This window comes from Oncorhynchus tshawytscha, linkage group LG29, assembly GCF_018296145.1.
Source record: "Oncorhynchus tshawytscha isolate Ot180627B linkage group LG29, Otsh_v2.0, whole genome shotgun sequence".
NCBI classification, from domain to species: Eukaryota; Metazoa; Chordata; class Actinopteri; order Salmoniformes; family Salmonidae; genus Oncorhynchus; species Oncorhynchus tshawytscha.
This window is the reverse complement of record NC_056457.1, coordinates 4243685-4267773: the sequence shown is the minus strand read 5'-3', so window position 1 is coordinate 4267773 and position 24089 is coordinate 4243685. Positions and strand designations below refer to the sequence as shown.

The 24089-nt window shown below is 40.3% G+C and overlaps 1 protein-coding gene across 1 annotated transcript in view; it reads left to right on the top strand.

The window, feature by feature from the left end:
• Positions 1 to 24089, top strand: part of LOC112228031 (cadherin-12-like) — a 207040-nt gene that overhangs the window by 89056 nt on the left and 93895 nt on the right. The window lies entirely within an intron of this gene.

The window sequence follows — 24089 nt, the reverse complement described above, 5'->3', positions numbered from 1 at the left end:
CAATTGAGAATCTGTGGTATGACTTCTTAGGGCTGAAATCCCGTTAACAGCCAGTGAAAGTGCAGGGCGCAAAATTCAAAACAACAGAAATCTCATAATTAAAATTCCTCAAACATACATGTATCTTATACCATTTGAAAGATTATGTTGTTGTTAATCCCACCACAGTGTCAGATTTCAAATATGCTTTACAGAAAAGGCACCACAAACGATTATGTTAGGTCACCACCAAGCCACGGAAAAACACAGCGATTTTTCCAGCCAAAGATTTTCCAGCCAGAGTCACAAAAATCACAAATAGAGAAAAAATGAATCACTAACCTTTGATCTTCATCAGATGACACTCATAGGACTTCATGTTACACAATACATGTTTTTGTTTGATAAAGTTAATATTTATATCAAAATCTGAGTTTACATTGGCGCATTACATTCACTAGTTCCAAAAACATTGATTGAACAGAAATACTCATCATAAATGTAGATGATAATATACACATGGAATTATAGATACACCATAATTTGCAAATAAATTCATAAAAAATCCTACAATGTGATTTTCTGGATTTTTTTCTTCTCATTTTGTCTGTCATAGTTGAAGTGTACCTATGATGAAAATTACAGGCCTCTCTCATCTTTTCAAGTGGGACAACATGCACAATTGGTGGCTGACTAAATACTTTTTTGCCCCACTGTATCAATACATTTTCTGAAAATTCTAAAAACCTGTGTTCGCTTTGTCATTATGGGGTATTGTGTGTATATTGCTGAGGATTTGTATTTATGTAATCCCTTTTAGAATAAGGCTGTAACGTAACAAAATGTTGAAAAGGTCAAGGCGCCTGAATACTTCCCAAAGGCAATGTATGTACTGTCATGACGTGACTTGCATTAATGTGATGACTGTTATTTATTTTATCAACTAACTATGTTTTAATTGTTACCCATTTAAATGAATCATGTAACAAATAACTAATTCGGAATTTATGGGCACCACGGGAAAAGTTGTTTAATGAGTTATCATGTCCCAAATTAAACTCTAAAGATATATAGATTCATCTGACATCAATAACAGTCACTTATTAATCATTCCCTCAAATCAGTCTCATTCTGAATGTTGCAGACCTCTTGAATCAACAGATATTAACAGAGAATACACACTTACATGAGAAAAGTTCCTAGTGGACTGACATGATATGACGGCTTGTTACAAAATGGAAAGGGAGTGGGGATAGATAAAGAGAGGGAGAAACAATGATAGAGAACACTTGGATACATTTCTAAACTACGCTCACAGGAATCAGAATAATTAGCACCCCAACCACCGCCCATTCAGACAAGAAATGCAATGTATATAAACTCAGAAAAAAAAGAAACGTCCCTTTTTCAGGACCCTGTCTTTCAAAGATAATTCGTAAAAATCCAAATAACTTCACAGATCTTTATTGTAAAGGGTTTAAGCTTTCTAATGCAGGGGTTCCACTAGCGGAACACCTCGACAACATTCCGCTGATAAGGCAGCGCACGAGATTCATTTGTTTTGTTGAAATATGTAACTTTCACACATGAACAAGTCCAATAGAGCAAATGAAAGATAAACATCTTGTTAATCTACACATCGTGATTTTAAAAATGCTTCACAGCGAAAGCACAACATATGATTATGTTAGGTCAGAGTCAAGTCACAAAAACACAGCCATTTTCCAGCTAAAAAGCAGAAATATAGATCAAATTAATCACTAACCTTTGATGATCTTTTATCAGATGACACTCATGACACTCATAGGACATCATGTTACACAATACATGTATGTTTTGTTCGATAATGTGCATATTTATATCTAAAAATCTCAGTTTACATTGGCGCCTTATGTGCAGTAATGTTTTGATTCCAAAACATCCGGTGATTTTGCAGAAATACTCATAATAAACATTAATAAAAGATGCAAGTGTTATTCACAAAATTAAAGATAGACTTATCCTCTATGCAACCTCTGTGTCAGATTTCAAAAAAACTTTACGGAACAAGCATAATCTGAGAACAGCGCTCAGAACCCAAAACAGACAGAGGAATATCTGCCATTTTGGCGTCAACAGAAGCTAGAAAAAACACTAAAAATTCACTTACCTTTGATGATCTTCATCAGAAGGCACTCCCAGGAATCCCAGTTCGACAATAAATGACTGCTTTGTTCCATAAAGTTCCATAAAGCCCATCATTTAGCCCGTCATTTAGCCACTTGTTGTTAGCGTGTTCAGCCCATTAATCCATCTTCATGAGGCGCGAGCACTTCCTCCATACAAAAACACAAAAAAGTTCCGTTACAGTCCGTAGAAACAAGTCATGATGTATGCAATCAATCTTTAGGATGTTTTTAACATAAATCATCAATAAGGTTTCAACCGGAGAATTTCATTGTCTGAGGAAAAGCATTGGAACGAGAGCAATCTCTGTCGGGAGTGCACGTCATGGGACCGAGTCTCTCTGGCAGACCACTTACTCAAAGAGCTATTATGAGCCCCTCCTTTATAGTAGAATCCTCAAACCAGTTTCTGAAGACGGTGACATCTACTGGAAGCCCTAGGAAGTGCATCCTTCTTCATATCTCACTGGGTTTTCAATAGGCACTGTTTTGAAAATCGATTTCTCACTTCCCATTTGGATTTCTTCTCAGGTGTTTGCCTGCCATATGAGTTCTGTTATCTTTTTATGGCTGGGGGGCAGTATTGAGTAGCTTGGATCAATAAGGTTCCCAATGTAAACGGCCTACTCCTCAGTCTCAGTTGCTAATACAAGTATAATATTAGTGTAGGATAGAAAACACTCAAGTTTCTAAAACTGTTTGAATGAGTATAACAGAACTCATATGACAAGCAAAATCCTGAGGAGAAATCAAAACAGGAAGTGAGATATCTAGGCTTTGTATGTATTCACCAGAGTCCCCAATGATATCCCCTTGAGATATGAATGATGTTGCACTGCCTAGGGGCTTCACTAGTTGTCAACCATCAATAGAAATTATAATGAGGCTTCTATGTTGTTGTGGGAGTGAATGAGAGTAGAATATATCAGCTGTCCTTCAAGCAGCCATTTTGTGATTGAGCTTTTTCCTCATGGTACCCACTTGCGTTCAATGGCTCACGAAGACTAGAAGGAATACTCCGGTTGGAACTTTATTGAAGCTATATGTGAAAAACATCCTAATGATTGATTCTGTACTTAGTTTGAAATGTTTCTTTGACCGGTAATATCAGACATTTTCGAACAAAACAAACATTTATTGTGGACCTGATATTCCTGGAGTGATTTCTGGTGTAAGATCATCAAAGGTAAGGGAATATTTATCATGTAATTTCTTGTTTATGTTGACGCTATCTTTGCGGCTGTGGTGTTTTTAAATTGAGCTCTGTGTCAGATTATTGCTTGGCTCTCCATTTCCTCTAGTCCATGATCAGCTCCTTTGTCTTGTTGACGTCGAGGGAGAGGTTGTTGATCTGGCACCACACTGCAAGATCACTGACCTCCTCCCTATAAGCTCTCATCATCATCAAGGCCAACCACCATTGTATTGTCATGTTGGAGTCATGCATGACCTTGCAGTCATGGGTGAACAGGGAGTACAGGAGGGCACTATACTACCATTCAAAATGTTGGTGTCACTTAGAAATGTCCTTGTTTTTGAAAGAAAGAAATAGAGTGATGTATTGTTAATGTTCATGTCCTCTTGCTCAGTTGTGCACCAGGGCCTCCCACTCTTCTTTCTATTCTGGTTAAAGCCAATTTGCACTGTTCTGTGAAGGGAGTAGTAAACAGCGTTGTACGAGATCTTCAGTTTCTTGGCAATTTCTCACATGGAAGACTTCATTTCTCAGAACAAGAATAGACTGACGAGTTTCATAAGAAAGTTATTTCTTTATAGATATTTTGAGCCTGTAATCAAACCCACAAATGCTGATGCTCCAGATACTCAACTAGTCTAAAGAAGGTCAGTTTTATTGCTTCTTTAATGAGAACAACTGTTTTCAGCTGTGCAAACATAATTGCAAAAGGGTTTCTAATGATCAATTAGCCTTTTAAAATTATAAACTTGGATTAGCCAACACGTGCCATTGGAACATAAAGTGATGGTTGCTCATAATGGGCCTCTGTACGCCTATGTAGATATTCCATAAAATATCTGCCGTTTCCAGCTACAATTATCATTTACAACATTAACAATGTCTACACTGTATTTATGATCAATTTTATGTTATTTTAGTGGACAAAAAAAATGTGTTTTTCTTTCGAAAATAAGGATATTTCTAAGTGACCTCAAACTTTTGAACGGTAGTGTAAGTGTTGATGGTCAGCATGTAAAGGGTCAGCGTGGTGGATGTGTGGTTGCCTACCCTCACCACCTGTGTCAGCCCGAAACATTAATGTATTGAAAATACCAATTTGTTTACATCGTCAACTTACACACAGCTCTGACACACACACTTACCCCACCAGACATGCCACCAGGGGTCTTTTCTCAATCCCCAAATCCAGAACAAATTCAAGAATCAAACAGCTAACGGGGATCCTAATAATACCAAACTACTGTCAGCATGTACAGGAGCCAGTTGCGCTGGGAGGGAGGTGTTCAGTCCCAGGGTCTTGAGCTAGTGATGAGCTTGGAGGGTGCTATGGTGTTGAACGCTGAGCTATAGACAACATTCTCCCATAGGTGTTCCTCTTATCCAGGTGGGAGAGGGAAGTGTGGAGCCCAATAGAGATTGCATCATCTGTAGATCTGTTGGAACATTGTGTGAATTGGAGTGGTCCAGGGGGGCTGGGATGAGGGTGTCGATGTGACCCATGATTAGCCTTTCAAAGTATTCCATGGCTACGAATGATAGTCATTTAGACAGGTTACCTTGGTGTTTTTGGGCTCAGGGACTATAGTGGTTTGCTAAAAACATGTACTGTAGGTATTATAGACTGCAGCAAGAAGAGGTGAACATTTCAGTGAAGACACTTGCTAGCTGGTCAGCACATGCTCTGAGTACGCATCCTGGTAATCTGGCTGTCCCTGTAAAACAGTTTTTACTCACATCGGCTACGGGTAGCCAGATCAGACAGTCACCCGAAACAGCTGGTGCTCTCAATCGTGGTTCAATGTTGCTTGCCTCGAAGCGAGCATAGAAGGAATATAGCTTGTCTGGTAGGCTCGTGTCACTGGGAAGCCCGCGGCTGGGTTTCCCTTTGTCATCCGTGATAGTTTGCAAGCCCTGCAACATCCAACGAGGATCAGAGCCAGCGTAGTAGGATTCGATCTTGGTAATGTATTGATGTTTTGACTGTTTGATGGCTCATCGGAGGTAGTAGTGGGATTTCTAATAAGTGTCCAGATTAGTGTCCCACTCTCTGAAAGTGGCAGCTTTAGCCTTTAGCTCAATGGAGATATTGCCTGTAATTCATGGCTTTGGGTTGGGATATGTACGTACTGTCACTGTGGGGACGACGTCGTCGGTGCACTTAGTAATGAAGCCGGTGACCGATGTGGTAAACTCCTTAATGTTATCAGAGGGATCCCGTAACATATTCTAGTCTGTGCTAGTCAAACAGTCCTGTCATGTAACATTCCCTTAATTGGACCACTTCTGTATTGAAAGCGTCACTGGTTCAAGTTCGAGTTTTTGCTTGTAAGCAGGAATCAGGAGGATAGATTTATGGTCAAATTTGTCAAATGGAGGGCAAGAGAGAGCTTTATGTGTTTCTGTGTGTTGAGTAAAGGTGACAGAGTTTTTTGCCACCATTTGCACAGGTGACATGCTGGTAAAAATGAAGTAGGACAGATTTCAGTTTCCCTGCATTAAAATCACTGGCTACCAGGAGCACTGCCTCTGGATGTGCATTTTATTGTTAGCTTATGGCCCTATACAGAGCGTGATGAGTGTGGTCTTAGTGCCAGCATCGGTTTGTGGTGTTAAATTGACAGCTACAAAAAAATATAGATAAACTCTCTTAGTCTTCTGTTAATCGAGGTTTTTCAACTCAGGCGAGCAAAACTTTGAGACTACCTTAAAACTTGGGGAGGTGGGACGGTAGTGTCCCATCCTGTGAAATTGCAAAGTGCCAAATTCAAAATACAGAAATAGTCCAATTAAACATTCATAAAAATACAAGTGTAATACATTGGCTTAAAGATGTAGTTCTTGTTAATCCAGCCGCTGTGTCAGATTTAAAAAAGGCTTTACAGCGTAAGCATACCATGTGATTATCTGAGGACAGCACCTCGCTTACAAAAGCACACAAACATTTTACAACCAAGTAAAGGAATCACAAAAGTCAGAAATAGCGCTAAAATTAATCACTTACCTTTGATGATCTTCATATGGTTGCAGTCACAAGAGTCCCCATTACAAGAGTCCCCGCTGTTTTGTTCGATAAAGTCCCTCTTTATGTCCCAAAAACTCTGTTTTGTTGGCACGTTTTGTTCAGGAATCCACTGGCTCAAAGACGGTCACGACATGCAGACGAATACATCCTAATAGTACTGGTAAAGTTCGCTGAAACGTGTCAAACGATGTTTATAATTAATCCACAGGTTGTCTATTGTCTAAATAATCGATGAAATTTCAACCGGACAATAGCGTCTTCAATAGAAAGGAAAAACAACGAACGGCGCACAATCGGTCACACGCTTAAACTAGCTCCGGTTCATTCTAGAGTCCACTGAAAGAATGGGCTCATTCTTCCTCATTTTACAGAATACAATCCTGAAACAATGTCTAAGACTGACATCTAGTGGAAGCCATGGGAACTGCAATCTGGGTCATAACCATTTAGATACTGTATAGGCATTCAATAGAAAAGTACCCACATCAAAAATATCCCACTTCTTAGATGTATTTTCCTCAGGTTTTCGCCTGCCATATCGGTTCTGTTATACTTACATACATTATTCTAACAGTTTAGGAAACTTTGGAGTGTTTTCTATCCAATACTGCCATGCATATGCATATCCTAGCTTCTGGGCCTGAGTAACAGGCAGTTTACATTGGGCACCTCATTCATCCAAAATTCTACTACCCAAGAGAGGGCCGACGAGAGATTGTGAGATTGTGCACCAGCATGATGGTTACTTGTTTTTTTATGTACTATTTCTTACATTGTTAGGCCAGAAAATCTCAAGTGTTATTGACATACAGCCGGGAAGAACAATTGGATATAAAAGCGATGTCAACTTACCGTCATTACGACCAGGAATACGTCTTTCCTGAAGTGGATCATTTGTTCAGACATGCGATCTTATCCCAGAGGCTGACCCAAAACAACGCGGCCGCCGAAGGAGCGGCTGAAATAGCGGCCTACTAGTCAGACTCAGAGGGCGAGCACACCATCCACCCCTTCCTAGCATGTTACTCGCCAATGTCCAATCTCTAGATAAGAAGGTGGATGAAATTAGAGCAGTTGCCTTCCAGAGAGACATCAGAGATTGCAACATTCTCTGTTTCACGGAAACATGGACCACTCGGGATACCTTGTCAGAGTCGGTACAGTAAAATAAGAATTTGTTTTTAACTGACTTGCTTCTAACTAAATAAAGGTAAAGAAAAATATATATAATGTTTTAAAGTCGGCATTGTCTTCCAAGAGAATTCACTTCGATTATAGTCACAGCCATGTATATCCCCCCCAAGCAGATACCTCGTCGGCCCTGAAATAACTTCACTGGACACTATGTAAACTGGAAACCATACACCCTGAGGCTGGGGGATTTTAACAAAGCTAACCTAAGATCAATACTCCCTAAATTATATCAGCATATAGAATGTGCAACACAAGCTGGCAGAATTGGATCATTGCTACTCGAACTTCCGTGATGCATACAAAGCCCTCCAGCGCCCGGCCTTCGAAAAATCTGACCATGAATCCATTTTGTTGCTCCCAGCCTATAGACAGAAACTAAAACAGGAAACGCCTATGCTCAGGTCAATACAACGCTGGTTGGACCAATTGGATTCCACGCTTTAAGATTGCTTCGATCACATGGACTGGGATATGTTCCGGATAGCCTCAGACAACAACATTGATGTGTACACTGACTCGGTGAGTGAGTTTATTAGCAAGTGCATCAGAGATGTCGTACCTGCTGTGACTATTAAAACCTTCCTTAACCAGAAACCGTGGATTGATGGCAGCATTCATGCAAAACAGAAAGCGCAAACCACTGCTCACGGCAAGGCGGCCAGAAACCGACCGAATACAAACAGTGCAACTATTCCCTCCGCAAGGCAATCACACAAGCAAAGCATCGGTATAGAGACAAAGTAGAGGTGCAATTCAACGGCTCAAACACGAGACGTATGTGGCAGGGTCTACAGTCAATCACGGATTAAAAAAAGAAGACCAGCCCCGTTGCTGACATCGACGTCTTACTCCCAGACAAATTAAACAACTTCTTTGCTCGCTTTGAGGACAATAACGAGCCACTGACACGGCCCGCTACCAAAGCCAGTGGGCTATCCTTCTCCGTGGCCAACGTGAATAAAACATTTAAATGTGTTAACCCTCGCAAAGCTGCCGGCCCAGATGGCATCCCCAGCAGCATTCTCAGACCAGCTGGCTGGTGTGTTTACAGATATATTCAACCAATCCCTATCCCAGTATGTTGTCCCCACATGCTTCAAGATGGCCACAACTGTTCCATGTTCCCAAGAAAGCTAAGGTAACTGAACTAAATGACTATCGCCCCATTGTACTCATTTCTGTCATCATGAAGTGCTTTGAGTGACTAGTCAAGGATCACATCACTTCCACCCTACCTGATAACCTAAATCCACTCCAATTTGCTTACCGCCCCAACCCCAAAAGGTCCACTGATGATGCAATCGCCATCACGCTGCACACTGCCCTGTCCCACCTGCACAAGAGGAATACCTATGTAAGAATGCTCTTCATTGAATTGAGCTCAGCATTTAGCACCATAGTACCCTCCAAACTCGTCATTAAGCTTGTGACCCTGGGTCTCAACCCTGCCCTGTGTAACTGGGTCCTGGACTTTCTGACGGTCCGTCCCCAGGTGGTGAACGTAGGAAACAACATCTCCACCCCGCTAATCCTCCACACTGGGGTCCCACAAGGGTGCGTTCTCAGCCCTCTCCTGTACTCCCTGTTCACCCATGACTGCGTGGCCATGCTCCAACCCAATCATCAAGTTTGCAGATGACACTGCAGTGGTAGGTCTGATTACCAACAACAACGAGACGGTCTACAGGGAGGAGGTGAGGGCCCTTGGAGTGTGGTGTCAGGAAAATAACCTCTCACTCAACGTCAACAAAACAAAGGAGATGATCGTGGACTACAGGAAACAGCAGAGGAAGCACCCCCCATCCACATCGGCAATTGCATCGCCCTCAACCGCAAGGATCTCCAGAGGGTAATCCGGTCTGCACAACGCATCACCGGGGGCAAACTACCTGCCCTCCAGGACACCTACACCACCCGATGTCACAAGAAGGCCAAAAAGATCATCAAGGACAACAACCACCTGAGCCACTGCCTGTTCACCCCGCTATCATCCAGAAGGCGAGGTCAGTACAGGTGCATCATAGCCGGGACCGAGAGACTGAAAAACAGCTTCTATCTCAAGACCATGTTAAACAGCCATCACTAACATAAAGAGACTGCTGCCAGCATACAGACTCAAATCTCAGGTCACTTAAATAAATGAACTTAATGAAGGTATCAGTAGTCACTTTAAATAACGCCACTTTTATAATGTCTACATATCCTACATTTACTCATCTCATATGTATATACTGCATTCTATACCATCTACTGCATCTTGCCTATGCCGCATGCCATCGCTCATCCATATGTTTACATGTACATATTCTATTGATCCCTTTACATTTGTGTATTTCTGTGTATAAGGTAGTTGTGATTTTGTTAGATTGCTTGTTATATATTACTTCATAGTCTGAACTAGAAGCACAATCATTTCGCTACACTCGCATTAACATCTGCTAACCATGTGTATGTGACCAATAAATTTGAATTGATTTGACCAGCTGTTGTTAACAAAGACACACACACCTCCCCCTTAACCCAAAGCTGCTGTTTCAGTCTTAACAATGCATAGAAAAAAACTGCTAGATTCATATTATCCAGGTCCTTGTTCAGTCACAACTCTGAGAAACATAGGATATTACAGTTCTTTAGTTTGTTCTCTACTGATTGTACGTTCGTTAATAGAACTGAGTGTAGAGGTGATTTATTTACTTGTCAATGTAGTCTCATCAGGGAGTCTCATTTGCCTCTCTTGTGCTGTCTCTTCCTCTTTCGAGTCCCGGGGATTAGGGCCTGGTCTGGGATGAGCAGTAGTGTTCTGATGTCCATAATCTGCTTTTGGTCATAGAAAATGATGGCAGAAATATTATGTGCATTTTTTTTTAGATCAGCTTGAAAAAAAGTAACAGTGGAATTGGTCAAGAGCCCATAAGACAGCAGCTATCCATCTCTTCAGCTCTGTCAAAGTTCTCCATCCCTTGAAATCAGCCTGCTATTGCCAATTGACACTCGTTTAGTTAATGTCACTCGTACGGACTATGTCTCACCAATTTGATATCATAATGGGTTGTGTTAATGAAATATATCCATGCATGAGTGTCTTAGGATATGTCAGATGTACATTTCTATAGCAGCCACAAGCAGCATTCGTGTGGTGAGTAGATCAATGTCCCAGCAGGAATTAATTTAAATGGTGGCATTTCTAAAGCTGTCAGAACATCATTGCTACGAGGGATCATGCTTACAACAAAAAAAAGACAGAGGACATGCACCTTATAGCCTTATAATACTGAATTGAATAAGTCTGAACTGCACTGCAAGCCACTAACACATCACCGTACCACCACTTTTTGCATCACATCCGCCAGGCTGTCTTTTCCCCTAACACAATATGTTGTTGTTTTTTATCCTTGCTTTGGGTTAAGACATCCTTAACTAAACTCAAAGGGATTATACGGCTGAAGCTGTAATTTGGCACCCCTAGTTTAGGCAGGATAATAGTTATACTAGCTTATCTGCCCAGGTGCCACTTCAATCAGCCCTGGTGTGCAGCATTCTTTGTGGAAGTCTCCCAGACAAAAAATATCCAGGGTGCTGTCTGTCTGCTGCACTCCTAAATCACTTAATCCCAGGCCGCTGCACAGCTTCAGAAAATAATTGACTGATTATCTGCCATATGAAAGGCATTTGGAGATCAAGTCCCTGGACTTCACTTAAGACAATCTTAAAGAGAGAAAAGCTGTCATATAGTATACAGTGTCACAGGATGAGACCTAATGGATCATAGGGTACCTGGACAATGGACAATGGATGGGCTGGGTGTCAGACAGCATTTAATGCAGGGATTTAGATCAAGCACAGTCTTGGTATACATATTGTAGCCGTATGGTTTTATTGTTTTACAGTTTTGTTTTCAATGCAGTAATTGACTAGAGTGGGCTGTAATGTTGTGTGGGATGAATGTCTATAATACATCAAGACTTGAATTACAGCAATACAATACAGAATGCAAACACTCTTTACGTACTATGCATTACATAAAGTACAGTACATAGAGTTTACCAACAACCAACATGATGTAGCTTACATCTTATGTCTGTTTGTTATTGTTTGTACGAATGCAGAGGACATAAATGTGGGGCATATTTTCAGTGATAGGCCTAGATCAGGGATGAGCTACTGGCGGCCCTCCTTTTGAAGGCCCTCAGATCAATGTACTGTTGCGAGTTTGAATAGTACACTGCACAAGGTGCAATTTTGACATTTGGTTGTGCATAAGCCATTTTTCTTGTTATGTCACAAAGTCAATTTGCCCATGTAAGCAAAAAAAATGTTTTGTCTCGTGGCCAGTTTCCTAAACGGGCCCCCATTGATTTTGTTCTTTAGTCTCACTCAGATATCATATTAAAAATGGCTAACTTTGGCAAAATGTGTAGAATTAGCTTTAAAACTGCAACCTTTTCTCTACGCCCCATGACAAAATGTGCAGAAATGCAGGAAATAGATGTGGGTACGCAGACTCGCGAACAACTGTGGCCCCCCATGATGAGTTGTGGCCCCACCCCTATCAAAGTTGTCCATCCCTGGCCTAGATGATTTCCAGGCCATAGAGACCATGGCATCTACAGAAAACATACACTATTATTAGGCTGGGAATCATAAGGGCTATCATTAGATTTTCCTCATTAGTAGAAGAGATTAAAGTAGCAGAGTTATTAGACAGTGAATAATTCAGTAGAGTGAGATCTGTTGACCAGGACTGCGTCCCAAACGGCACCCTATTCCTTATATAGTGTGCTACTTTTGACCAGGGCCAACGGTCCTTTGGTCAAATGTAGTGCACTAAATATGGAATAGGGTGCCATTTTGGACACAACCCAGGTCTCCTGTCTGCCTCTCACCCCCGTGTCTGTTAGTACAAGTAGCCAGACGAAGGGCATAAACAAGCTGTGGAGAAAAAAGCAGATCCTTGGGCAATGATTAGGAGTTTGTTGTGCTAAATCATCTCTTTAAAGGGACTTGTGGTTAGTCTCCTGCTGAGATAGAGATGATTGCATTTTGTGAGTATGCTCCATGGGTTAGGTTGAGGAAGGACTCTTGTACATGTTCACTCCAAATTAAGTATGATGAATAGGTTTTGTGTTATCTTGCCCTGCTGAGAATCTCATATGACTTCAAACCATTTTTTGTCATGAATTCACAACTTGGGGAGGCCTCATGAGCAAAATTCAGAGGTGCAGTGATTCATTCCAAAGATCAAAATAAATTCACAGAAAGGGTTCTGCTTTCAAACTTACATTAGATGTTAATATTTAGTGGGAATATTCTGCGTGTAAACAGAGCATCTGTCAGAGCTGTAATATAATGGCTGGGGTTTTGTCACTGGTTATTTGGACGAATCAGGATTTGGCGATGGTGGTGCTTAAATTTAAAAACTGTGCTGCAGTAATTAGTTAGTGGAAGGAGGCAGAGAATATGGAGGGAGAAGGTTAGCGATTTTCATCATAAATCTTGTTCTGGAGGCAGCTCTCCAGAGTAGTCGCTAGCTGGCACAGTCATAAAGTCATAAAATCTGATTTTAAACCTAACCCTAAACTTAACCCTAACCTTAACCACACAGCTAACTGTAATGCCTAATGCTAACCCTATATTAAGACCAAATAGCTAATTTAAGTTATGAATTTTTACAATATTGCCAATTTTGACATTGCAGCTGGTCTATCTAAGGGGAAATTGCTCAGTTCTGCCAGAGAACAAGACTCATGACAATAAACGTCAACCTGCATGGAGTTAAGGGAATGCTGAAAAGATTTTCAAGACTTCTTCAAGAACTGCCTAATCGTCTATTTTGAATGAATGCAAACAAAGCAATGTTTGCTTTCTTTTGTGACACACAAAAGGAGGGAAAAGCTACTTTACAATTTTCAGGAATGAACACAATACAAGAACAATGACTTGCATGCATTCAACTTTACTCAGGCAAAAGTACATATAATTTGTGGGCATTGCATAGTTTTACTTTGAGTACTAGTAAAACCCCAAATCCTAATTTCGGCCATGTTCCATTTCTCTCAAGATATTCAAAACAGTAAAACAAGAATTGTTATGTATGCTGGTACACAATGCCCATGATGCCCTTCACACAGCACTTTATAGAGACAATCTGTTTTGCATGCACTACATTAAATGTGTCCAAATCATAAACCTTCCTTTTAACGATTGCAGTATATTTTAAAGTGGCTTGCGTAAGTATTTACCCCCCTTGGCATTTTTACTATTCAGGGGTTTGTATCATTTGATTTACACAACATGCCTACCACCTTGAAGGAGGAAAATATTGTTTATTGTGAAACAAACAATAAATAAAACGATAAAACGGAAAGCTTAAGCATGCATAACTATTTACCGCCCCCAAGTCAATACATTCTAGAGAGGCCTTTGGCAGCATTTACAGCTGCAAGTCTCTTGGGGTATGTCTCTATAAGCTTGGCATATCTAGCCACTGGGATTTTAGCCTATTCTTCAAGACAAAACTGCTCCAGTTCCTTCAAGTTGGATGGGTTTCCCGCTGCTGCACAGCAATCTTTTTGTCATACCACAGATTCTCAATTGGATTGAGGTCTTGTCTTTGACTCGGCCATTTCAAGACATTTAAATGTTTCCCCTCAAACCACTCAAGTGTTGCTTTAGCAGTATGCTGGAAGTGAACCTCCATCCCAGTCTCAAATCTCTGGAAGACTGAAATAGGTTTCAGTTTCCCTGTATTTAGTGCCATCCATCGTTACTTCAATTCTGACCAGTTTCCCAGTCCCTGCCAATGAAAAACATCCCAACAGCATGATGCTGCAACCACCACTCTTCACTGTGGGGATGGTGTTCTCGGGGTGATAAGAGGTGTTGGGTTTGCACCAGACATAGCGTTTTCCTTGGTGGCCAAAAAGCAACATTAATCTCATCTGACCAGAGTACCTTCTTCCATATGTTTTGGCAGTCTCCCACATGCCTTTTTGGCGAACAACAAGCATGTTTGCTCTTTTTTTTCTTGAAGCAATGGCTTTTTTTATGGCCACTCTTCAGTAAAGCCCAGCTCTGTGGAGTGTCTGGCTTAAATTGGTCCTATGGACAGATACTCCAATCTCCGCTGTGGAGCTTTGCAGCTCCTTCAGGGTTATCTTTGGTCTCTTTGTTGCCTCTCTGATTAATGCCCACCTTGCCTGGTCTGTGAGTTTGGTGGGCCACCCTCTCTTGGCAAGTTTGTTGTGTTGCCATATTCTTTCCATTTTGTAATAATGTATTTAATGGTGCTCCGTGGGATGTTCAACATTTCTGATATTTTTTTATAACTCAACCCTGATCTGTACTTCTCCACAACTTTGTCCATGATCTGTTTGGAGAGCTTCTTGGTCTTCATGGTGCTGCTTGCTTGGAGGTGTCCCTTGTTTAGTGGTGTTGCAGACGCTGGGGCCTTTCAGAACAGGTATATATACTGAGATCAAGTGACAGATCATGTGACAGTTAGATTGCACACAAGTGGACTTTATTCAACTAATTATGTGACTTCTGAAGGTAATTGGTTGTTCCAGATCTTATTTAGGTGCTTCATAGCAAAGGGTAGTGAATACATATGCACGCACCACTTTTCCCAATTATAATTTTTTTTTAACAAGTTATTTTTTCACTTCACCAATTTGGACAATTTTGTGTTTGTCCATTACATGAAATTCAAATAAAAATCAGTTTAAATTACAGGTTGTAATGCAACAAAATAGGAAAACCTTTTGCAAGGCACTAATATCACCATAATCAAGAACAGATAGTTAGGTAGACTAAATAATCTGCTTCCTACACGTTTGAGATTTTTCTGGAGAGAAAGCCAACATTAAATCTTAGCTTCTTAATTAACCAGCTCATCTATATGTTTTTTAAACTAATCCATATCATTCCAAAGTATTTAAATGCTGTAAAATGTTTGATTGGAGATCCATCTGATGAGTGAACATGTAGTTCATCTGAAACTTTTTACGAGAGTTTGAAAACATCTATTTAGTTTTGCCGGTATTAAGTGCAATTTTTAAATCAGCAATGGGATTCCTGCATAGCTATAACACCCAACTGTAGTTTTGTTATAGCCAGATCAACAGCAATAGCATACATAATAGTATAATCATTTATTTTTTTATTTTTTACAGATTGACCAATGGTGTTTGTAGAAATAATGAAGAAAACAGTTCCCAAAATTGTCCCCTGTGGTACACCTTTATGTACTTCAAGACATTCAGATTTAACCACATCAATCACGGTGGAGTTCTGTCACTAAGATAATCATAAAACCTCGATAGTCCTATCGTGGACAACTTATTTTCAATATAATAGCATGATCAACAGTATCAAAAGCTTTTGACAGGTCCACAAACAAAGCGGCACATTTAGTTTTTGTTACGGTTTTCTAGTGGTGATGAAGGACAGTCGGACCAAACTGCAGCGTGTCGATTGCGATCCATGTTTAATACAACAAAGAAACACGAACTTACAAAAAACAATAAACGAAACCGAAACAGCCTATCTGGTGCAAACTAACAGAGAGTACACATAGGACACTAAGGACAATCACCCACGACAAACTCAAAGAATATGGCTGCCTAAATATGGTTCCCAATCAGAGACAACGATAAGCACCTGCCTCTGATTGAGAACCACTCCAGACAGCCATAGACTTTGCTAGATAACCCACTAAGCTACAATCCCAATACCACCACCAAAACCCCAAGACAAACACACCACAATTACAAAAACCCCATGCCACACCCTGGCCTGACCAAATACATAAAGATAAACACAAAATACTTTGACCAGGGCGTGACAGTTTTAGTGTATGTTGCTGTAATACTGCTATGCCCAGGCCTAAACCCCGATCGAGGACAACTTATTTTCAATACAATAGCATGAACAACAGTATCAACATTTTTTGACAGGTCCACAAACAAAGCGACACATTTAGTTTTAGTGTCTAAAGCATTCACAATGTTATTAACATCTAAAGTGGTTGCTGTAATACAGCTATACCCAGGCCTAAACCCTGATTGTACATTTACAAAGGATTGAAGATTCCTAGCTAGACAAGGAAGCCTTGAAATGCATTGATAATTATTAAGACCACTACTATCCCCGCCCTTATGGAGTGGTTGCACAAGAGCGGAATCCATACTTTTGGAATATTTCCTGCTAGCAATTATAAATAAAAAATGTGAGTTATGTGCAAGCTCTAAAAAAAACACCACTGCCTATAAAGCTCTATATAGCGTATCAACCAAGGGAAATAGAGGTGCTCGTGATGAATTTAAATCATTTTGACAGACATAAATAAAATCATTCAAAATACTACATCAGAGAGCATACATTTAGCCACAGAGGATCAATAGCTTCCAATCAATTGCTGTGGATTATGTTTTATTATTTAGTCGTAAATGCCACAATTTGAGCAAATATAGAACAGCTTGTTGTATCCACCACAGGTGGACTCCAGTAAAGTTGTAGAAACATCTCAAGGACGATCAATGGAAACAGGATGCACCTGAGATAATTCCGAGTCTCACAGCAAAGGGTCTGAGTATTTTTGTTTTTAATGTTTAATACACTTGCAAAAAACTCTAAAAACCTGTTTTCACTTCGTCATATGGGGTATTGTATGTATATTGATACATTTTTTTTTAATATAGTCCATTTTAGAAAAAGGCTGTAACGTAACAAAATGTGGAAAAAGTTCTGAATACTTTCCGAATGCACTGTAAATCACATTTAGATTATGGTAATTCATCTTAACAGAACATGCAGCAAAGTGCATCCTTCTTACCGAACTCTGATGCGCACTTTGAAGATGTTAGAATAAATGTCCACATTTATACTTTTTCTCAGCCAACAAGACGAGTAACGAACAACAAAATCATTAGCCTGTGTCAATCTACGATCCCCAATAGTAGAAAAGTGTACATATTCTATTGGACAGCTTGTCAAGAAATAAATAGCCTATTTCAAACATACTATGGGACAGTTGTGGTATGATAGATCGCATATTCATACAACAAGTAGGCCTAGGCTTCATAAAAAAAGTTAAAAAGCAATGAGTCTGATGCAACAGATCAGAAGGTTTAGCTTCAAATGTTGATAAACTATTATTTCTTCACATTATAAACTCAGCAATGTGGCCATAGGTTATGAGCAACTGTTTGTTTCACAATACAATTAGCGTAAAACACTGTAGTCAAAGTGACAGAGATTAAAATATATTTTCGAAATTTTCAAAGTCTAAAGATGCAATAACTATGGGTTGCTAATATGACTAGGATTGTGCCTTTGCCAACCGGACAATGAAAGAAAATGTAAAACCAATAGAACATGATATAAATAGGCTACTGGTTTCAATGAAATATGGAAGTCTATATAAAATAATTGCCTCCACGGATATGGTTGGACTTTACATGGGCTTCTTTGAAGCAAGGTTAAACATGCCTCATAATGGAGGTAAAACGTTCAGGTTTTACATTCAAACAATGAATATATGTTTTAAATATATGTTTTAGGTCTATTTCTCATGGTAGCCAAATTGAAGCTATTGAAATGCACAGGAAGGAAGGCAGGCTTCATCAGCGCATCACACACCACTTTGCATTGAGCTCGAGGTGGTATGTACAGTGGGGAGAACAAGTATTTGATACACTGCCTATTTTGCAGGTTTTCCTACTTACAAAGCATGTAGAGGTCTGTAATTTTTTATCATAGGTAAACTTCAACTGTGAGAGACGGAATCTAAAACAAAAATCCAGAAAGTCACATTGTATGATTTTTAAGTAATTTATTTGCATTTTATTGCATGACATAAGTATTTGATCACCTACCAACCAGTAAGAATTTCGGCTCTCACAGACCTGTAAGTTTTTCTTTAAGAAGCCCTTCTGTTCTCCACTCATTACCTGTATTAACTGCACCTGTTTGAACTCATTACCTGTATAAAAGACACCTGTCCACACACTCAATCAACCTCTCCACAATGGCCAAGACCAGAGAGCTGTGAAAAGACATCAGGGATAAAATTGTAGACCTGCACAAGGATGGGCTACAGGACAATAGGCAAGCAGTTTGGTGAGAAAGCAACAACTGTTGGCGCAATTATTAGAAAATGGAAGAAGTTCAAGATGACGGTCAATCACCCTCGGTCTGGGGCTCCATGCAAGATCTCACCTCGTGGGGCATCAATGATCATGAGGAAGGTGAGGGATCAGCCCAGAACTAAATGGCAGGACCTGGTCAATGACCTGAAGATAGCTGGGACCATAGTCTCAAAGAAAACCATTAGTAACACACTACGCCGTCATGGATTAAAATCCTGCAACGCACGCAAGGTCCCCCTGCTCAAGCCAGCGCATGTCCAGGCCCGTCTGAAGTTTGCCAATGCCCATCTGGATGATCCAGAGGAGGAATGGGAGAAGGTCATGTTGTCTGATGAGACAAAAATAGAGCTTTTTGGTCTAAACTCCACTCGTCGTGTTTGGAGGAAGAAGGATGAGTACAACCCCAAGAACACCATCCCAACCGTGAAGCATGGAAGTGGAAACATCATTCTTTGGGGATGCTTTCTGCAAAGGGCACAGGACGATTGGACCGTATTGAGGGGAGGATGGATGGGGCCATATATCGTGAGATCTTGGCCAACAACCTCCTTCCCTCAGTAAGAGCATTGAAGATGGGTCGTGGCTGGATCTTCCAGCATGACAACGACCCGAAAAACACATTCAGGGCAACTAAGGAGTGGCTCCGTAAGAAGCATCTCAAGGTCCTGGAGTGGCCTAGCCAGTCTGCAGACATGAACCCAATATAAAATCTTTTGAGGGAGCTGAAAGTCCGTATTGCCAGCGACAGTACCAAAACCTGCAGGATCTGGAGGTCTGTATGGAGGAGTGGGCCAAAATCCCTGCTGCAGTGTGTGCAAACCTGGTCAAGAACTACAGGAAACGTATGATCTCTGTAATTGCAAACAAAGGTTTCTGTACCAAATATTAAGTTCTGCTTTTCTGATGTATCAAATACTTATGTCATGCAATAAAATGCAAATTAATTACTTAAAAATCATACAATGTGATTTTCTGGATTTTTGTTTTAGATTCCGTCTCTCACAGTTGAAGTGTACCTATGATAAAAAATTACAGACCTCTACATGCTTTGTAAGTAGGAAAACCTGAAAAATTGGCAGTGTATCAAATACTTGTTCTCCCCACTGTACATACCACCTCGAGCTCAATGCAAAGTGGTGTGTGATGCGCTGATGAAGCCTGCCTTCCTTCCTGTGCATTTGAATAGCTTCAATTTGGCTACCATGAGAAATAGGCCTAAAAATAGTATCTCTTTTTAATCGTGGACATCAAAACTATTTTTAACACAATTGTATTTTGAATTGTTGCACAATGATTGGGTTTATAAAAGAGCTGTCTTACAGGTTTTCTGCTCAAAGGCCCTATAGCTGTATGCTGTGTTCTTGTGATCAGTAAGATACACAAGGAATATATGCATGTCAATTTAATTCCACTCAATTCTGCAAATTAACCAATAGACTGATAAGCTTGACCTGTCAAATGTATTTCCATTGACTGCTATTTTCATCAATGAATAGGCTAAAAATAATTATTTCACAAAATATATATATTTTTATTTTCCAGGACAATTGCCTGGTGCTAATATTATTTATCGTCTTCAAATGTGTTTATTTTTGCCAAATGACGGCTATTAGGCTACCGGCATACATAAAACCGGGAGGATTTCAATTCATCGGCTATTTGAGAAATGTATCTTATCCATTGAGTGTAAAACCTGTGTTCTCGAGTAGCTCAGTTAGTAGAGCAGGTCACTTGTAACACCAGGGTTGTGGTTTTGATTCCCCACAATAGGCTAATAGCCACACCACAGTTAACCTTCACAAATGATTCTAAACTTCATGTAGGTAATATCAAAAGTAAGTCAAGCCATTGTTTATGGGGAAAATACTCGCAGGATATTGTATCACGGCAAACACAACATCACATTTGGAACTTCATTTGGCCAAAGAAAATGACTGAAAAATAATGCAACAAAACACTTGTGAACTGGTTTAAACCTTCACAAAAGTTTTGAACAGGCTATATATACAATAACAGGCACTTATGTACAATAATGATCAAATAAATTATTATTATAAAAAATGAATCCTACCGGAATAGCGAGTTACACTGTAGCCTGCATTTTGTGTGCTATTAAAAAATATTCTGCTATTGTCTTCTATAATTTAATTGATGCATGAAATCTCTTTATAAGAGGTCCATTACTTTCCACACCCAACAAAATGTTTGCCATTTGTGGAAATCCTAAAACATGTCTGCTCAACTGTATGCTATGCAAATACCGATTTATAGGTGCATGCAATGCGTTACCAACTTAAAGCATCTTCCATCGGCTACACAGCAATATACCTATTTATTACATGGAAATAAAAGCCCAGAAAGCCTTTGGGGATAATGAAGGCAAGACTTGCCCGCTCAACACTTAGATAATGTCCTACAATTCCAATGCTGAGCGATTGCTATCTGCAAGAAAAACTGCTACAAGTTGATGAGCCATAAATCAAGAACCGCTCCTTCCTCTCAATCACTAATAAACCCTCCTTGCTGAGCTCAGCAGCAGCATTCTGACTCACATCATGCAGGACCTCACTTTAATAGCTATGAATGACTAACACAAAAGTTGTGGTTTTGGAGAGTTTCTATGATGAACATAAAAAGTGTGTCACAGTATTTCCTTGACAACAGTTGACTAGGAAGTGTACACGACAGCTTGACCTTGGGAGAAGTACATAAATAACAACTGGAAACACTACAGCACACTACAGAACCAAAACAGATTTTCAGTGTATTTGGGTTATGATGTTGATTTATTTTCAATATTTGAAAAAGGCAGCAATGTTTCTGTAACATCATAATGGAATATAGGATATAATTTATTACATTTTATATGGAAGCAAAGAAAACATTTTTCTCTCTCCCTTTCTCTCTTTCTCGATCTCGGTGTGCCCGTGTGTATGTGTCTGATGTGTGTGTGTGTTGCCACTTCTGTCACAGGAAATCACACACAGCCTTTGTTCAAGATCACATCCACCCCCTATACACCCAACCCACTTTGATGTGGGTTTCATTGGACCCACATAAAGCTGGAATGGTTTACGGGCTTATGGTGTATTTACAAAGGCTGTGGCTCAGTGGGTCACCACTGTGCTGGTTGTCCTGAAAGAACCACACTGCAGACCCATGTCCTTTTCGTAGGAATGTCACGAGAGGGGGCCAGTTGCTAAGGCTTTCTAAAGAACCATACACTGCCGTATACGAAACTAAATCATGAAAAACTCCCCATGGTAAGGGAAAGGTTTAGAAATGACCTCATTGGGGAGACCGAGGATGGTTGTAACACTTTTCACCTTTTTGTCAGTTTCTCAGAGATTGTTTATGGTAGTGTATTCAAAACTTGACACAAACGACCTACATCTGTCTTTTACAAATTTGTGTTTTTCTTATATATGTAAAATAAACTGCAAATGCATGGTGTTGTCTTAAATACAAGGAGTGAAGTGTTACAATGTACCCCATGGTCTGGGTTAGTTGTAACAATGCTTGGGGTGAATTGTAACAGAATTTAAAACATGCATAATTATTGAATGCCTTCATTGAGATCATGAGAGCAACATTGCCATGTTTAACATTTTGTTTGGCAGAAATAACAAATAGTAAAATGTTTACTATTTTACCCTCCACTAAATGATATTTCTCAACCAAACAACAACTTGGCTAAACAAAACACCTACATTGTTGTGTTGTGTGTCTGTGAGTGTGCATGCGTGTGTGTGTCTGAATGTTGGACATGCTCAATGAATCAGTCACAGTTGTGACAGTGGTATGGCTGTCCTGTGGTGCAGGCTTGTGGACCCATAATTTGCATTCCCAGCACCACCCAGAACTTCTTGGACTTGGAATTGTTAAGTGCTCTGTACACACAATGCAGAAGTGTTCCTCGTTGGAGAAATCTGAATCGTCTGGTTCAATGTGCTTTGTTTTGTTGTTGTTCAGAACACTTTTTGTTGATGTTTAGTGTGGTTTGTCTTGACTTGCTTCTTTCCAGCAGTTTAAGGCAGGGCCATTTTTATTTTTGCCTTCTGAGAGCTTGACTGTTTATGCTCTTCTTCCAATGCCTGCTTGTTGGGTGTATCTGTCAAAATCACAGTCTTTCTCCTCTTCCTACTCTTTGTTGTAATTTCTTGGGCCCTGATTTTAGGAAGGGGCGTGCATCAACTGGGTTGAAATCTGAAGAGTAATCAGGTGTTTCCATGTGGGGAGGTGCCTTGTGAAGTGGCTGGAAAGGTGGCCTGGAAGGCAGTTGGAGTTGGCCTGGGATGCAGTCGGAGAGGCGGCCTGGGAGGCAGTCGGAGAGGTGGCCTGGGAGGCAGTCGGAGAGGCGGCCTGGGAGGCAGTCGGAGAGGTGGCCTGGGAGGCAGTCGGAGAGGCGGCCAGGGAGACAGCTGGGGAGGTGGGCTGGATAGCAGTGGGCACAGCGGTCATAACTCAGCTGCCCTCAAGAGATACTCTTGCAACTTTGGCTCCTGCTCATACATGAAGTCCCTGTTTCCACTACGGTAGCCTACAGCTCTCTTGACCCCTTCTCCAGTAGCTTCTATATCTCTTTGCGGAATCTGGACAGGGTCACATAGTATATGCCATGCAACTTCGCAATCGATCTGTTTGACTTCCCCTGCTCTGCTACATCATTTTACGCTAAGTTCAAAGTGTGGAGAGGTACTCACCTGTCTGTCTTTCTTTTCCATGATCTATTCGTGCTGAAAATAAAAGAAAACACATACCAAAAACAGGTGAGTTGTAACATTTTCTCACAGGTTGTTCCAACAAACCCTAACCCTTGCAGCCATTAGCTAGCTTCTATTTCAGCTACTGTCAATGTTAAAAATGTAGCATTGCTAATTTGCATCAAATATCTCTACACAGACTGGATATAAACCTGATATGAGTTTGGTGAATGGAACTACACATCAGTTGATGCCATCACAAAAATACATTTGCAACTTGCTTTTTCACACGAGGACTAAACTGAGCTTGTGCACAGTGAATCACATGATTCTACCTCACTCCTGATTGGAGTAATTGCAAGTGTTACAACCATCCCCAGTATCCCCTACTTTTAAAGTGGCCACAATGTACAGTGTAGAGAATTGATTACAGTGGAATAACACCTCTAATCTGGGGACAAACATTGTACGAATATGCAATACATTTTTGAAAAAGGGACCATACTGTCATGTACCACATTTTATTCTTTACCACTTATATTGTAAAAGGTCTCTCATTTGAACATGAGTGAATAAAATATTTTTGGCGAAAGGGCAGTCGTTTTCACTTTTCCCTGACCAGTTCCTTTTAACTTTTTGGCCATTTCAGTAAGAACCTATCATTAAGTCGTAAAAAATATT